We start from the raw sequence: 18,701 nt of genomic DNA, 5'->3' as shown, positions 1-18,701 counted from the left end.
CGCATCGCATACCATTGTAAGGCTTATGGTATACAATGCAATGGGCGCCGTGCTAGGAAACAAGTACCCAAAAAAGTATAACAGTGTGTAACAAATGAAAACATAAATTAAATATTCCAAACTGACAATGGTTCATATAATATCAAGCAGGAAAAACACCTTTATATGCTTTTAAAATAATGCAAATAACATTCTATATACCGTAATTATCGGTGCTAAACGTGAGATCCCCAAACCGGTGAAGCTGACAAATTACAGATAAATACAGAGGGAATGCCAGATGAAATGTTGAGTGGTGTGATAATGTCCACTGTTATGTCGACCTTGGCTCGTGTCAACCTTCAGTGATGGACCCAATGTATGTTGACCTTAGTGCAATCAGCCCATACCCAGAGTAACATCAGGCATTAGGAAGGAATCAGAGTGAAGGTCAGTGAATATTTCCCCAGGATGCTATTTACATTTTATATACTAATAAAAGTGATATTTTATGATTCAGTAAAAGGATCCTTAGTGCACCTACGAGAAGGCTTGCTAGGTGTTGTAGGTCCCAGCTGAAGCTGTGGGTAGCACCTCCCATAGCAATGAATAAAGACTGAACTATTGCAAAAACCGAGCTTGTAACATGACAGTTAGGGGCTAAAGGTAAAGGTACTCTATCTCTACCAGTCGCTAAAGCTTACCGCATCTCCCTGTCAGCCTGAAAATGCCAGGAGCTTTGGAGGCCTATGTACTAACCTTGGGATAAAGTGTCTAGTTATGAAGTACCGCCAGTCAGCTCCTCACTGCCATGTTACAGAAGGTTTGAAAATGACATTTAGGGACTGATTATTGGTACTTTGGGGTCTATGTACTAAGCCTGGGATAAAGGGTTTGGTTATAAAGTACCAGCCAATCAGCTCCTCGCTGCCATGTTACAGGAGGTGTTTGAAAATGTTAGTTAGGAGCTGGCGTGTTGGTAGATTATCTCTGTCCACATTATCTCTTTCCAAGTCTTAGTACATAGACCTCTTTGGGGCCCATTTATCAAAAGTTTTAGCTCCAGCCAATCCGCTCCTGTCATGTTTTTGAAAAATGGCATTTGGGTGCTGGTTTGCTGCAGCACCATTTATCATAAGCAATAGGTTTTAAGTGTCTAAAATGGATTTAAAGATTGTGCCCTGTATCTCTCTCCAAGATTTCATGAATCTCCCACAAAGTGAGGGTATTACATACAGCTCATGTGCAGCTAACCCCAACTGCCGCCCGCATGCCACACAGGCAGAGAGATATCATGGCATGTAGAAAGGTAAAGTGGGAGAGATAAAGTACCAGCCAAACAACTCCTATTATTATTAATGACAGAAGCTGGTAGTTTGGTACTTTATCTCTCTCCCTGCTGTTATAAATTGCCCCCTTAGATTGGACTAACTGCCCCAATAGCTCACTTACCTTGATCTCCTTGGCGGCTCCATCTCCTCTGGTCCTCCTGGAGCCGCCGTAACTCTCTTCTGCTCATCTCGATCTGAAATATAAGCACAATAACCACAACAAACAATGTCCAGTAAAGCTCAGGTGTTATGGGGCTCTGAATAGCGGGATCCTGTAGAAATCTGCTGGGAGTACAACACTAGCTGTCGCAGCAAACTAGCTCTCTCTTCCAGAAGCAGCTTCTCTCTTCAGTGTCAGGTACACCAACTGACAAATTGCTACAGTTGGGACAGCAACATGGCTGATCCTGCCAACACACTGAGGCCAGGCGGCCATATTTGTTACTGGCATTTATATAATCAGCTATGGAGATCTGTATTCTGGTGAATTAGGTGATGTTTTCCCCTTGGTTGTCCAGTAAGGGAGGCCAGATAACTAATGTTATGTTAAATCAGAGGAGAATAGCTTGGTGACAGCAGACACAGACCGGTTATAGGGCCAGATGCACTAAGCTTTAAAAGTGATAAAATGGAGAGCGATAAACAGCCAGCCAATCAGCTCCCGCCTGACATTTTTCAAACACAGCGTGTGACATGGCAGGTGGGAGCTGATTGGCTGGCTGTTTATCCCTCTCCATTTTATCACTTTTGAAGCTTAGTACATCTGGCCCATAGTCCTTAACCTGTCCGTGAGTGGGTCTGCTCAGTATAGCCGGAAGTACACACGTAGCAGCTTTATATGACTGCTGTGAGGGGCGGAAGGACGGCTACTATACCTATATAATGACACACGTCCATGTAACGCTTGTTTACATTAGTCTAGGGTGGCCAATCCTGGGATCGGCGGGATCCCGGGATTGGTCCCCAAAATGTCTGAGATTTCAATTCCACTCCAATTTCGGGATTGCGCATGGGCAGTCTAATGCCGGGCAGCGTCTGAACAACCGCTCACACGCTGCCCGTCTTTTCCCGACCTGCCGGAACTCTCTCCGCCCACCACCTCAGCAGTGCCGCACATACACGGCGCGATTATTGCACCCGTTATGGGCTGGATCGCATCACATGCGTTTTGCGTGTGATGCAATCAGAAAGCAGTACAATAAGTATGTGCAGCGCATACTTTTTGTACTGTGCGATGCGATGCCTGTGGGAGCGCCATCGCATCGCACTGTGTATGGGCACCTTAACAGACCTGCTAAAAAGGTAATGTTACTGTAGTTCTAAATGCAGTTTTATTGGGGCATACTGTTTACATTTTCTGCACTTGCCGAAGTCGGCTCCCAGCCACCGATGAAATCGCTGGGCAGGGTTGTAAGTTCATCCCGGTCACATGGATACAAGCTGGAATTTGGTGCCCTCTCTTAAAGGAATAAAGTGAAAACAAATATTGTGCGTGTGAATATGTGTCAGCAGTCACAGCAGGCTTGCCTACCCTCCCGCATTCAGCGGGAGGTTCCCGATTTTTGCATGAGCCTCCCGCTGCCCCGCAATCCCCCTCCTTCCTCCCGGTTTTTTTGTAAGCCTCCATTGAATTTGGACTGCGCATGCGCGCGTCCTGAACTGGCCGGGGGTGGGGCCTGTATCGGGAAGTCGCACCGCTGGGTAGTTGTTGGTAGCGCCGGGGGCCGAGCTGCTGGGCACACAGACAGGAAGTCCAGACTGTCTGTCTGTGCACTGGGAGAAGGAGAAATAGCAACCGGGGCTTCCTGAGGCTGGCCCCGCCCCCACACTGAGGCTCCATGTGTGTCAGTCCTGCAGGCTGCAGCTGCTCTAGTCTCACAGCTCCTCGTCTTCTGCCTGTAATGTGATGACTTCCTGCACTGCCTGGAAGGAAGAACACAGCCAAGTGAGTGCTGTGGGAATGGGGGCTGTATATAATGTGTGTATGGGGGGGTCAGGTGTGTGTGTAATATAACGTGTGCTCACTGGTTGTGGGGGGTCTGTGTATAATTTAGTATTGTGTTATGTGCTGTGTGTTTTGAGTGCAATATGGGGGAGGGGAGCTGTGTATAATATACTATGTTGTATATGTGAATGTACTAGGTCCAATATGGGGTGGGGGTGTATAATGTACTGGGTGTTATAATGTACTACGGTGTGTTATATGGGGGGCACACTTGCCTTCCCTCCTGCATTTTGCAGGAGGCTCCTGCTTTTAGCCCAAGCGCAGTGCCAGTATTCCCCAAAGCTGCCCCCTCTTACAATGTGGATTGCGCATGCGCAAGTTTAGAATAAATGGGGATGGGGATTGAAAGGATAGCTGGTAGTCCTGTGGGAAGAACACAGCACATGGCCCCTCCCCAAGCAGTGTGTCAGTCACCATGCTTACAGGCTCACATCCCACTCCTGACACCCCTCCCTCACAGGTACCCCTCTCCTAACTTTCTCCTCACATCCCCCTGACCACCTACCCACTCCACAAATGTATCCCTCTCCTGCTAACTCTCATCACATCCCCCTTTACCCACGGCACTGAGGTTAGAGCCTCTGGTTCGTCTATTTTAGATGTACATTCTTCATTGCTGTCTCCTTTCCCAGGACATGACTCCGGCATGGACGCAACTTGGCAGCAGTTCCTCACAGTCACCTCCATGCTGCCTGGTTAGTGCTCTCTTCTGCCCCATCTCCGACTGGCAGGGGTGGCGATACCCCTTCTATCGCCGTCCGCGCGAACCCCCCTCCCGTCCTCCATCGATCTCCTCCTCCCCCAGCAGGTGTCACAGCAGGGAGCACATCCGGCTGCAGGGGGAGGAGGAGACGCAGAGGGACACTGACAGCCGCCGGGATGTGACGGAGACCCCCGCAGACCACATCACAGGTATCGCGGGGGTCTCCATCACCGCAACCCGATGCCAGCCGCATATGTTAGTACATATGTGTAGCATCGTGGCGGCTGGCAGGCGAGGGGCGGCGATGTATATTAATACATCCCTCCCTGGGCCAAATGTACTAAGCTTGAAAAGTGATAAGATGGAGAGTGATAAACCACCAGCCAATCAGCTCCTACATGCCATGCCACAGTTTGAAAAATGACAGGTAGGAGCTGATTGGCTGGTGGTTTATCACTCTCCATTTTATCACTTTTCAAGGCTTAGTACATCTCACCCTCTATCCCTGACATCCTTTTCTCTCTTCCCCCTCTCTATCCTGGACACCCTCTCTCAGCCCTTTCGGTCTCTTCTCTCACCTCCTACTCTCCTCTCCTTTTCACCCCCTCTCTATCTCCGTCGCCTTCTCACTCTCACCCCCCCCCCCCCCAATCTCTCTATCCCTGAGACCCTCTCTCTATTCCCTCTCTCTCTCTCAATCCCCCATCTCTCTATCCTTGACACCCTCTCTTTTTCTCCCCCTTCTCTCTCTTAGCCCTCTATCCGTTACACCTTCTCTCACCCACTCTCTATTCCTGACATTCTCTCATCCCCTTTCTTTCTTTCTTTCTTTCTTCCCTCTCTCACAGCACCTTTCTTTATCCATGACACCTTCTCTCTTATCCCCCTTCTCTATATCCCTGACATCATCTGTCACCCCCTTCTTCTCATGCCCCTCTGACACCCTCTATCACCCCATTTCTCTCTCCCCTCTCTCTCAGCCCCTTTCTCTGTCCGTGACACTCACTCTCTCTTTCACCCCAATTATATCATCTCCAGCAACTCTCAGTCCTGGGAACTCTCTCTCTCACCCTCTCTTTATCCTTGACACTTTCTCACTCTTTCTGCCATTCCCTCACTTTTCCTGACAGCCAAATTATTTATCTCTTATCTTTCACACACTCTGACACTCTCTCATTCTCCTCCTCACGTTTCCTTCATTTACCCCCCCCCCTGACATTCTCTATCTCTCTCTTTCGCGCGCACGCACACACACGCTTTCTCTCTTTCACTTCTCTCTGTTTGTGCCTGATTCCGCCTGTCTCATATTCTAATAGGGTGGGACCTGCAGATGAGATGTCTAGTTTAAACCCCCCCAAGGTGCCCTGTTTAAAAAAAAAAAACAACCACAAGTCTACCAAATGTATAGTATGTCACATATACTCTATATAATGATGTATATGTCAGTATTATGCTCTGCTGTGTAATGTCAGCATGAGCCCTCATGTGTTATGTCAATGAGTAGCCCTGCTATGTGATGTCAGTCATGCTGTGTAATGTAGCTGTGATGTCAGGGAGTAGCCCTTCCGTGTAATGTAGCTGAGAGATCAGTGTGTAGCCAGTACTGCGCTTTGTACTTTCGTTTTTATGTGCCGCTGCAGGACACACCACTTGGTCACAGTAGACACACCCATATATGGAGATAGACACACCCCTTGGGTAGATTGTGACACGCCCCCTCAAGTGTGCTCTGCACAATGCTTTTCAGTGCAATCTATAATCTCCCTGAAACTAATTTTCAAAAGTAGGCAAGTATGTGGTAAGTGCACATGTGCAGAACACCCCCTGAGCATTGAGCAACCTGTGGGTGAGGACTGGAGCTCAGTCTGTATGTTGGTCATGTATGTGACTCCCACAGGGCTGCTGCATGGTGCTACTGGGGATATCTATGTGTATGGGCATACCAGTGTATCCTCAGCAGCGCTACTCTATGGCTCAGGTTGTAATATCTCAGCCCCAGTGCTGTCTGCATTATTATACACTGTATATTATCTATCTGCTTTCCCAAAGTGTGACACAGGTGTATATAGACCAGATTATAATCTATGGGAAGCCTCTGTGTGTATACTATATGTTCTCTCTCTCTGCTGCAGTAGCTATGCGCGCTTTGCTATGTTCTATGATAATAAACACATGTGAGTGTAATGGTAAATATGTGCCCGGCATGCCAATGTGGTGAGATACAGGTGCGCCAAACCGTACAGGCTAGCAAACTGCACGTAGCCATTAGTGCAGATGTAGGATAACTGGGCATACTGTATATAGGCTGGGATCACTGCTGCGTTCAGGTGACACCAAGTACATGTCACCCGCCGGGATTGCTTGCTGGATGGTTATACAGGGATTATTGTCACATTAGTTATACTGTAGTCTAAAGTGTATACTGTATTATCTACTATCCTAATGGGGCATACACACAGGGGGCGGGATGTACTAAAGGGAAAATGTGATAAAACGGGGGTTTTACCGCATTTTCCTATGTACCATTACCCGTCCGCCCCATCTCCGCCTGGCAGGGTATCGCCACCTCTGGGTGGCGATACCCTATAGATGCCTATGGGCTTCTATCGCCGCCCGCCGTCCTTGTGACCCCCCCTCCCATCCTCCATCGATCTACTCCTCCCCCAGCAGGTGTCACAGCCGGGAGGACATCCGGCTGTAGGGAGGAGGAGGAGAGGCAGGGGGACACTGACAGCCGCCAGGATGTGACGGAGACCCCCGCACACCACATTACAGGTATCGCGGGGGTCTCCGTCACCGCACCCCGATGCTAGCCGCATATGTTAGTACATATGCGGTAGCATCGCGGCGGCTGGCGATGTACATTAATACATCCCGCCCAGGGGGATATGAGGCTTATTTCTAAGTGATCTGACTAGATCGCTTAGAAATGAGAAAAGGATCACTCCACGTGTATACCCTCTGGTGATGACGATTGCGCGGTCCCGCGCGTCGCTGTTGCCTGACTAGATTTACACATTTGCATCCAGTTATAAATCTAGTCATCGCCAGTGTTCTCACACCAGAGAACACTGGCCGTGACAGATTGTTCAGCACACAATGCTGAGACATCTGTGCTTAACTGCAAACTTAGCACAAAGGCTCACTTGCACTGTGTTTGCACAGCTTTAGGGATGGACGTCTTTGCAATTGATGACAATAGTGCAACTGCCCATTGATTGTGGCATACTATGCAATGGATGACCATCAATGTTTTTACCTATTGATGGTGATCCATTTTCTTTGACTGATTGGATTGTGGGCCAATCAAAACATGTAGGCGGTGCTTCATGAGTGTTGGAGCAGAGCTATGCTGGTGGTAAGGGTTGCTGGTCTTACTGTACTGCATATTAAAATAATAATAATAAAAAATATATATATAATTTATGTAAGGTGCTAAACAACATATAATGGTGATTCAATTGTTTTGTGCACCCGTAGCTCTTGCCTAATGTAGTGGGAGCTAATGAATTGTTCGCAGCACTTGTCCTGGTCTTGTCGGCTGCATTTTTGCGCCCTAAATAAACTAGATGCAGCTTATTGCCCTACTGTGCGTGAAGGGTGCGAGGAGAAATCCAGGTGAGGTGCAGCCTGGGAGTCGGGTCACCAAACAATTGACTTTGATTTTAAAGCTCGTTTGTCACTGAGCTTATGTTGCAGGCATGTCCAAAATGTGGCCCTTCAGCTGTTTTGAAACTACACATCCCAGCATGCTATGCCATAGTTTTAGTATTCCCTAATAGCAAAGCTGTGGCAAGGCATGATGGGACTTGCAGTTTCACAACAGCTGGCGGGCCATAGTTTGGACATGATTGGTGTATTGGGTTCGTTAGCTGTTCACTAGCCTTTTGCACAAACCACTTTGGCACATATGGAGATGTAATCTCTTTATTAGTCTTTTTATTAGTCTTGCACTCTACTATTACATATAATGCATGCCTTGACACCGTTTCACCGTTCGTGACACCCAAAATGTCGTTAAAATATTTGTTCCAACCAGATTGTTGCTCGGAAAATGTCCAAACTTTTTATTTCTTTACATTTTTGAAATACACAAAATGTTAAAATTGGATGTGAATTTCTACTTCATTTCCTTACATACAGGGAGCAACTTCTATCAGTCACCCCACCTTGACAAAGTGCCCAGCGAGGCATGAAACGGGTTGGAGACTTAAGGAGAGGAGAAGCCATCTTGCTGCTGCCCGAAGTACCGACACGCCAGTCGCTGACGTCAGCAAGCCGCGTCCCGGGACCAAAGCCGCAACAGAAGATTCCACCCAGAAGCGGACAGCAACTGAGCTGAGGAATTCCGCTGCCTCTGTAAGGTTAGGGTTAGTAGGGAAAGCGCGACAATCTCCCTCTCTCACCTCACATCCTCCAAAAGGAGTGTAAACATTATTTTACTAATACATTTTTACTTTACAGGTGTCACTCGTATAAACTAATCCCAGCGCTCTTTTTTACCCCTCAGAACCTTTGCATTTATGAGAGCTGCTATACCATCAGTGCAGTTGATTTAACATTTTTCTCCTCACTTAGGATTATGGGGTATGGGACATTATACAATAACACCGGAGGGATGTGACCAGAGAGGTGACTGCTGGGAATGGGAAATTAGACAGTAACACCGGGGGGGGGGATGTGACCAGAGAGGTGACTGCTGGGAATGGGAAATTATACAGTAACACCGGGGGATGTGAAGGAGAGGTGACTGTTGGGATTGGGACATTGTACAGTAACACCGGGGGAAGTGACTGGAGAGGTGGCTGCTGGGTATGGGACATTATACAGGAATGAGGCATTATCCAGTAACCCCTGAGAGGTGACTGCTGGGAATGAGGCATTATACAGTAACACCAGGGGATGTGACCGGAGAGGTGACTGCTGGGTATGGGACAGTATACAGTAACATCAGAAGAATGTAACCAGAGAGGTGTGTGCTGGGAATGGGACATTATACAGTAACACCGGAGGATGAGACCGGAGAGGTGACTGCTGGGAATGGGGCATTATACAGTAACACAGGGGAATGTGACCGGAGAGGAGACTGCTGGGAATGGGACATTATACAGTAACAAAGGGGATGTGACCAGAGAGGTGACTGCTGGGAATGGGTCATTATACATTAGCATTGGGGGATGTGACCGGAGAGGTGACTGCTGGGAATGGGGAATTACACAGTAACACCGGAGAGGTGACCGCTGGGAATGAGGCATTATACAGTAACATCGGGGGATGTGACCAGAGAGGTGACTACTGGGAATGTGGAATTATACAGTAACACCGGGGGAGGTGACTGCTGGAAATGGGACATGATACAGTAACACCGGGGGATGTGACCGTAGAGGATACAGCTGGGAATGGAACATTATACAGTAACACCTGGGGATGTGACCGTAGAGGATACAGCTGGGAATGGGACATTATACAGTAAAACCGGGGGATGTGAACGGAGAGGTGGCTGCTGGGAATGGGGCATTATACAGTGACCCGGGGGAAGTGACTGGAGAGGTGGCTGCTGGAAATGGGACACTATACAGTAACACCGGGAGATGGGACCGGAGAGGTGACTGCTGGGTATGGGACATTATACAGGAATGAGGCATTATCCAGTAACCCCAGAGAGGTGACTGCTGGGAATGAGGCATTATACAGTAACACCGGGGGATGTGACCGGAGAGGTGACTGCTGGAAATGGGACATTATACAGTAACACCGGGGGATGTGACCGGAGAGGTGACTGCTGGGTATGGGACATTATACAGTAACACTGGGGGATGTGACCAGAGAGGTGACTGCTTGGAATGGGGAATTATACAGTAACACCGTTGGAGGTGACTGCTGGAAATGGGACATTATACAGTAACACCGGGGGATGTGACCGGAGAGGTGACTGCTGGGAATGGGGCATTATAGAGTAACACCGTTGGATGTGACCAGAGAGGTGACTGCTGGAAATGGGGCATTATAGAGTAACACCGGGTGATGTGACTGGAGAGGTGATTGCTTGGAATGGGACATTATACAGTAACACCGGGGGGATGTGACCAGAGAGGTGACTGCTGGGAATGGGAAATTATACAGTAACACCGGGGGATGTGACCGGAGAGGTGGCTGCTGGGAATGGGGCATTATAAAGTAATCCTGGCGGATGTGACGGAGAGGTGACTGCTGGGATTGGGACATTATACAGTAAAACCGGGGGATGTGACCAGAGAGGTGACTGCTGGGAATGGGGCATTGTAGAGTAATCCTGGCGGATGTGACAGAGAGGTGACTGCTGGGATTGGGACATTATACAGTAAAACCGGGGGATGTGACCAGAGAGGTGACTGCTGGGAATGGGAAATTATACAGTAACACCGGGGGATGTGACCGGAGAGGTGGCTGCTGGCAATGGGGCATTATACAGTAACCCTGGCGGTTGTGACGGAGAGGTGACTGCTGGGATTGGGACATTATACAGTAAAACCGGGGGATGTGACCAGAGAGGTGACTGCTGGGAATGGGGCATTATAGAGTAACACCGTTGGATGTGACCAGAGAGGTGACTGCTGGAAATGGGGCATTATAGAGTAACACAGGGGGATGTGACCTGAGAGGTGATTGGTGGGAATGGGAAATTATACAGTATCACCAGGGGGATGTGACCAGAGAGGTGACTGCTGGGAATGGGAAATTATACAGTAACACCGGGGGATATGACCGGAGAGGTGGCTGCTGGGAATGGGGCATTATACAGTAACCCTGGCGGATGTGACGGAGAGGTGACTGCTGGGATTGGGACATTGTACAGTAAAACCGGGGGATGTGACCAGAGAGGTGACTGCTGGGATTGGGGCATTATACAGTAAAACCTGGGGATGTGACCAGAGAGGTGACTGCTGGGATTGGGGCATTATACAGTAAAACCTGGTGATGTGACCGGAGAGGTGACTGCTGGGAATGGGGCATTATACAGGAGCACCGGGGGATGTGACCGGAGAGGTGACTGCTGGGAATGGGACATTATACAGTAACACCAGGGGATGTGCCTGATTGCTAGAGAGGCCGTCCTGCCGAATACCGGTTCCCACCGTTTCCCCTCCCTACAATGCAAGGGGATGTGTAACAAAGACACTTGCCCTCGTATTCCACTGCTACAGGAGAAATCCTTCGATGGTTGGCGACCATGAAAATATTTCTCCTGCCTTCACAAATAAGTCAATCTCAGTGCTGGATCATGAATAGTCAAAGTACATGACCGGACACACTGATACAGCTTTCACATCGCAAAATGCAGGGTCGCACCGGGACTTTGAAACGGTTCAGTCCCAGCCAGGGCTGTCTTAACGGGATGCAGTTAAAATCCCGTTGGAGGGAATCCTGGCGTTCAGAATCCCGATGCCGGAATCCCGACCGCCGAAATCCCGACACTTTCTCCCTCCGTGGGTGTCCACGACACCCCTGGAGGGAGAATAAATTAGCGTGCCGAGCGTAGCAAGGCACCGGGCCTGCTGCGTGGCGAGTGCAGCGAGCCCGCAAGGGGGGGCGATCCACGTGCCCCCCTTGTCAGGATTTCGGCGTTCGGGATTCCGGCGTCGGGATTTTGAACGCCGGGATCCCGACCGCTGGGATTTCATACTGAATCCGTCGTAACAGCAGTGTAGGCCCCTGGGCAAAGCAATGCACTGGGACCCTTACCTATTCTCCCCTCCTCAGAAAAACTCTAAAGGTGCCCATACACATTCCAATGCGGCGGGTGCAATGTGTGCTTTGAGATGCGCGCTCCCGCGGCATCTCATCGCACTGTACAAAAAGTATGTGCTGCACATACTTTTGTACTTGCTTTTCATCGCATTGCATGCACAACGCATGTACAAGGCATGCGATGCGTGCTATTTAAGCTCAAAATGCACGCCCGCATCGAGACGTGTATGGGCACCTTAAGGCTGGTTTCACACACTCCGGCTCCTGCCGGACGGTGAAATCCCGCACGGCCAGGGAGCCGTGCCTCACACACTAGTTTATCATGGAAGGGATGGCCACAGCCCGGCAGCCGTCCCTTCCAGTGGCGGGATTCGGCTGCAACCGTGCGGCCGGGCCGTGGCCGTCCCGTGTGAATGGACACAATAGTGTCCATTCACAACTAGTGTGTGCGGCACGGCTCCCTGGCCGTGCGGGATTTCACCGTCCGGCAGGAGCCGGAGTGTGTGAAACCAGCCTTAGTCAGAGAGAACCTGAGAATTCTGACTGGGAAGTGCAATTAACAGGTCAGATGTGGACTGCTGCTTTGAAGTTGGATATCTCAATTTCCCCAGGGCCGATTTTCAAAATTCTGGTATCCCTGGAAAAAGGGGATCCTCAGCTATCAGAGTATGGCCCTTATACACCTGGGGCCCCAGAGCAAGTGCCCATTAAGCCCATACAAAAAGACCGCCCTGGTCCCAGTTCGCTGACGTCATCCGGGGGAGATTATGCTGTGTACACACGGGGGCGATAGGGGCTGAAATCGCTGGGAATATGGTCGCTGAGCAACCATATTGCCAGTGATTGGAGTGTGCACCAGCGATAAATCGCCGGGTGCGCGCTCCCGTTTTCATGCTCCTCCGACCAGCGACATCCCCTGCCTCTTCACCCAGCAGTGTTTAAATTTTCATCTGCGACCATCTCTGGTCGCAGATGAAAACGGCACACTGGGCAATATGATTGCTGAGCAATATATTGCTAGCGATCATATTGCCCCGTGTGTACGCACCTTTATTCCTAACAATTTTGCTGCACCCGTCATCTTGAAACGTGCACATGTCCCTTTGATAATGAATTTACAAGACTGCCTAATTAGAGCAATAATTGATATTTGCGTGGAGATTAATAACAGTATTACAGACACACATGCTATGACCGATAACACACACGTAACAGACTTATTTTAATTTTTTTTCTAATGCACTTTATTTCACATTTATCACTTTTCACTTATGTTTTTAATATTTCGCTGTCCTTAATAAATGAATCAATAAACATCATGTTTTAGCCAATTCTCTGTTTCTTGGGTCACTTTATTAATGTACCTATAACATTAATCAGAACATTAATATATGCTAACCTAGATTGCCCCTTGTAGGAATACTTTATCTTTCTTTGCTTCCAAGTCTAATACATATTCCTGGGTGCGCCTCCCCCATTACCAATTGATACTTAATATAGTAATGCAGGGGTGAGATAGCTATACCAATTACAGGCCGTGCGGATTGATAACCTCTATCTATTAACCGGTATCAGCGGTATCAGATGGTCGAAAGTCATCAGGTCGACATACTGCAAAGTCGACATGGGTCTAGGTCGACAGGTCATTAGGTCAACATGGTCTAGGTCGACTGGGTTTTTCACTGGAATTTTGTTTGTTTTTTTTGAGCCGACATGTGCCGACAGGCGGAATTTCATGCCCTACCATCCACTAGGGCAGGCGTTCCCAACCACGGTCCTCAGGACACACCAACAGTGCAGGTTTTAGTGATATCCAGGCTTCAGCACAGATGGATTAATCCAAATCACAGGTACTAATTAAGTCACCTGTGCTCAAGCCTGGATATCATTAAAACCTGTAATGTTGGTGTGCCTTGAGGACCGTGGTTGGGAATGCCTGCACTAGGGTGTGGTAGGAGAATAACATAGAGTGCCAAGCACAGCCAGACATGCGAGGGGATGCGGTGCACTTAATCCTGTGTCCATGTTGACTGTGTCGGCATTCGGGTAAAAAAAAAAAGTACAAAACCCCATGTTGAGCTAGACCATTTCGACCTAATGCTTTTTTGGACCAAATGACCTGTTGACCTTGACCCATGTTAACCTTGCAGTATGTTGACCTAATGACTGTCGACAATCTTTAGGTCGACCATATGATCCTTACCTGTTTCAGCAAGGAGTGTGAGGCCAATTTCTCTCCAGGGAATGGAGAAATATCTGTGTTTAGAGCCAGACTAGAATCACGTCTGTCTGTACGGGTTGCCCGTCAGGCCGCGCCCGCAGACAATAGATCGGGTATCATTTTTTTTTTTTTTTTATGTATGTTTGACAAAGGCCATACACTTCATTGGAGGTGAAGATCCGCAGACGAAGGCCAGAGCATGCAGCTAATTGCTGCCGATCCTACTATTAAAAAAGAAAAAGGAATGTATTGTATACACAGAACATCAAACATGCCTTCCAACTTTTACCAATAGATCAGTGGGACCTGCATGCAGCTGGCCCTGGAAAGGGGCGGGGCTATGTGCAACGGGGGCGGGACCGGGCATCGAGGCCCCGGGTTTTCCATCTTCTTTGCCAGCGTACCCAGCCCCGTCTCTCCTTGCTGCACCTATCCAGCAATCACCGGCTGCCCCACAAAGCAGAGCAGCCATGATCACCTCCCCTCAAGGGACATCAGGGCAGGCTCCAAATAGCGGGACCGTACCACTGTAATCAGGACAGTTGGGAGGAATGCTATTCGTTTTCGGGACTTGTCTCCTGTCCTACATAACAGTTTATAGATGCTGTGACCAGGGGTGAGGGTCATTAAGTCGACAGTAATTAGATCTATTGGTCTGCAGTGAAAAGGTCTACATATGAAAAAGATCGACCTGGTTTAAATTGACGCTGAAAATGGTCGACACAATCCAAAAGGCTGCATGAAAAAGGTCAACACAGGAATAGGTCGACATGAGTTATTAAAGAAAATTGTGTATGTGGAAATCTGCTGACACGGCCACTGTATAAGTGTACAGCGACACGGACACACAGCTCCAATTTCTATTCACTTTTTCTTAATGCACTTTTTTAATTTTAACCTATTTTGCTGTTTTGTGCCAATGAATAAACTGTATATTCTACGCAGGGGCAGAGCGTCCATGGCGTCCCAGTCAGTGACTGCCTCCATCAGAGCAGCCGTAATGGTAATTGGTCTGTACACAGTCTCCGTCCTGCCCCCACTTAAAGTTATTCCTCCTGGTTATATATGGTGGCTAATTATTAATATTATGTAGTTTGAGCAGAAAATATTGTGGTATCAGTGGATGAGTCAAAAACTCAGGCTGCTCCCGGATCCGAAGGCGCTACACCCCACGCCCCTGAAACAGCAGACACTGGAGGAGGATTCGAACCCGTGGTGGCTCAGCCTGAGTGGCTGTCCCAAACGCTGAACTAACGGTACACGCCACTGTACCAGCCACTCATACACGGACTGTCCGTGTATCTTGTAGCTACAATGCAGTGACGTCATTCACGCTGTGCCGCACCATCGCCACCTATTGGCAGCTGCTGGAACTACACCTGGCACATATTGCATCGTCATCACTGCTGCTCCCCCTACATGAGCACTCTGCCCCGGCTGCTCTGATGGAGGCAGTCACTGACTGGGACGCCATGGACGCTCTGCCCCTGCGTAGAAGAAGCGGCTGGTAAGTGCACATGTGCAGAACACCCCCTGAGCATTGAGCAACCTGTGGGTGAGGACTGGAGCTCAGTCTGTATGTTGGTCATGTATGTGACTCCCACAGGGCTGCTGTATGGTGCTACTGGGGATATCTATGTGTATGGGCATACCAGTGTATCCTCAGCAGCGCTACTCTATGGCTCAGGTTGTAATATCTCAGCCCCAGTGCTGTCTGCATTATTATACACTGTATATTATCTATCTGCTTTCCCAAAGTGTGACACAGGTGTATATAGACCAGATTATAATCTATGGAAAGCCTCTGTGTGTATACCATATGTTCTCTCTCTCTGCTGCAGTAGATATGCGCGCTTTGCTATGTTCTATGATAATAAACACATGTGAGTGTAATGGTAAATATGTGCCCGGCATGCCAATGTGGTGAGATACAGGTGCGCCAAACCGTACAGGCTAGCAAACTGCACGTAGCCATTAGTGCAGATGTAGGAAAACTGGGCATACTGTATATAGGCTGGGATCACTGCTGCGTTCAGGTGACACCAAGTACATGTACGGGATTGCTTGCTGGATGGTTATACCATACCTCCCAACTGTCACGATTACAGCGGGACAGTCCCGATTTTCGGGTCCTGTCCCGCTGTCCCACCCACGGCAGGCATTGTCCCGCTGCGGGGGGTGGCAGTTGGGAGACCCCCAATCTAGTAGAATAGATGCTGTGCGCATGCGCACAGCGTCTATGGTACTTGTGTAGTTTCACGGCGCCGGAAGTGCAGAGGCTCGCGTGCCGCTCTAGCTATGAAACTTGGCAGCCTGCCAGAGGCTCTGATTAACCGTGCGCGTGCCCCTCTAGCTCTGTCTGACTGAGCTTGTGCCGCACTAGCTGTATGTAAACAGCGTAGCTGCCGGCCAGCAGCAGCGCTGACAGGTCAATGTCACTGTGGCACTTGTAGTTCCACAGTGAAATAGGCAGCGCCTGGGCACCGCTGACAACGGGGGTATGTTAAAGTGCACACCCCGGCACAGCGATGCCGGCGCTTCTAAACTGTACTCGAGATTCAGACGCAACTGCGTTTGAATCTCGAGTCACATAGATAGCCGCTAAGAAGCCGGAAAGCCTGGATTCAGACGCTAAAGCGTTAGAATACAGGCGCCTTGCAAGCCGCAAAGGTGTTGGGGCTTGTAAACCCAGACGCAAATGCGTCTGGATTTACTTAGGTGAAGGGGTACATCTAAATTTAGACGCAAAAGCATTTAAATTTAGGTGGCCCTAGGGGAACACTATTGAAACCCACCCTCAGTGCCACTAGTGGACGCCACAGCTGTGGACCGTGTAAATCCCACTATCCACGGCCACCCGAAGCGTGGCGGTACGCGTCCTACGACCTTTTCATACCCCCACTATCCACGTCAGCATGGAGTTGAGAATAGAATAGTGTGGCGAGCGCAGCGAGCCCGAAGCGTGGCGAGCGCACGCTGATACCTTCACAGCTATCCGCGTCCCCTCGCGGGCTTCACAGGTGTCAGCGTGAGCCCGAAGCGTGGCGAGCGGACGCTGACACCTGTGAAGCCCGCGAGGGGACGCAGATAGCTGTGAAGGTATGCCTGTCCCCTCGCGCGGCTCACTGCGCTCGCCACGCTTCGGGCTCTGTGGCTCGCTGCGCTCGCCACACTATTCTATTCTCAACTCCATGCCGAAGTGGATAGTGGGGGTATGAAAAGGTCGTAGGACGCGTACCGCCGCCCCTCGCGGGGCTCTCCACGCTTCGGGTGAGCGTGGATAGTGAGGCTGATTCAGGAACACATTCACCTCAGTGTCTCATACAGGGCTACTGCTGACTGACTACGCAAACTGCGTAGCTCCCTGACTGACTACGTAACGCTGTCCGCGCACGTCTAAGCCGAAGTGCCGGGAGTGTGAATTGAGACGCTAAATAAGTTAGCGTCTACATTGGGAACACCAGCGGTGTGCCGGGGTGTGCGATGTGCCGGGGTGTGCGATTTATAAGCCCCGTTTGTTTGTTTTTAAGCCCCGTTTGTCTGTTTTTTACACGATACACTTCATTACATTTGGCACGCGCAGCGCTACGCTACCTGGCAGGCTGCCAAGTTTCATAGCTAGAGCGGCATGCGAGCCTCTGCAATTCCGGGGCCGTGAAACTACACAAGTACCGCGTCTATTCTCGTATGAAAATGAGGTCGCGGCTAATTAGCATAAGCTGTGCCCTCATTTGCATACGCCCCACCCCCTATTTCCCCAACACAGAAGTTGGGAGGTATGTTATACAGGGATTATTGTCACATTAGTTATACTGTAGTCTAAAGTGTATACTGTATTATCTACTATCCTAATGGGGCATACACACAGGGGGCGGGATGTACTAAAGGGAAAATGTGGTAAAACGGGGGTTTTACCGCATTTCCCTATGTACCATTACCCGTCCGCCCCGTCTCCGCCTGGCAGGGTATCGCCACCTCTGGGTGGCGATACCCTATAGATGCCTATGGGCTTCTATCGCCGCCCACCGTCCTTGCGACCTCCCCCCCCCTCCCGTCCTCCATCGATCTCCTCCTCCCCCAGCAGGTGTCACAGCCGGGAGGACATCCGGCTGTAGGGAGGAGGAGGAGAGGCAGGGGGACACTGACAGCCGCCAGGATGTGACAGAGACCCCCGCACACCACATTACAGGTATCGCGGGGGTCTCCGTCACCGCAACCCGATGCTAGCCGCATATGTTAGTACATATGTGGTAGCATCGCGGCGGCTGGCAGACGAGGGGCAGTGATGTACATTAATACATCCCGCCCAGGGGGATATGAGGCTTATTTCTAAGTGAGAAAGTAGGGGAGAGGAGGAGAGCACACTGAGTGTCTAGGTCCACTCAGTGTGCTCTCCTCCTCTCCCCTATCCCTATTACATGTATTTTGATCTGTATTAGCTTAAAATCGTTTAGTCGGAGCGGTATGCCAGTTCTCACTGGACCGCTCAGTCAGAGGCGCTACTTGCGTGACGTCCGCAGCGCTCAGATCTGACTCCTAACAGACGGAGATCTCCGGCGCTGACTCTAAAACGCCGGAGCTCCTCTGCAGGGTACACGTCCTCATTGACGCGGCTCTCCCTCTCATTTGCGGCGCGCAGTGCTGGTGCAGAGGTGGCAGATCTCACCAGACACGCACCGCTTGAGGGGTGACCCGCGGGGCACCATATTGCCTACCCTATTTGTGATGTGAAGT

General features: G+C 49.8%; 2 long non-coding RNA genes across 3 annotated transcripts in view; both read left to right on the top strand.

Moving 5' to 3' along the window:
• LOC146052829 (uncharacterized) overlaps positions 1 to 10,575 on the top strand; it is a 34,116-nt gene extending 23,541 nt beyond the window's left edge. Inside the window, exon 3 of the long non-coding RNA XR_014467683.1 lies at positions 8,162 to 10,575. This is a non-coding gene — a long non-coding RNA (uncharacterized LOC146052829). The remainder of the gene's footprint in view (positions 1 to 8,161) is intronic.
• LOC146052830 (uncharacterized) overlaps positions 1 to 18,701 on the top strand; it is a 258,656-nt gene that overhangs the window by 37,875 nt on the left and 202,080 nt on the right. The gene's annotated exons all lie outside the window — the stretch shown is intronic.

Source organism: Crinia signifera, unplaced genomic scaffold (assembly GCF_055691185.1).
Source record: "Crinia signifera unplaced genomic scaffold, ASM5569118v1 HAP2_SCAFFOLD_126, whole genome shotgun sequence".
In the NCBI taxonomy this organism is placed as follows: Eukaryota; Metazoa; Chordata; class Amphibia; order Anura; family Myobatrachidae; genus Crinia; species Crinia signifera.
This window is presented reverse-complemented; position numbering and strand designations above follow the sequence as displayed.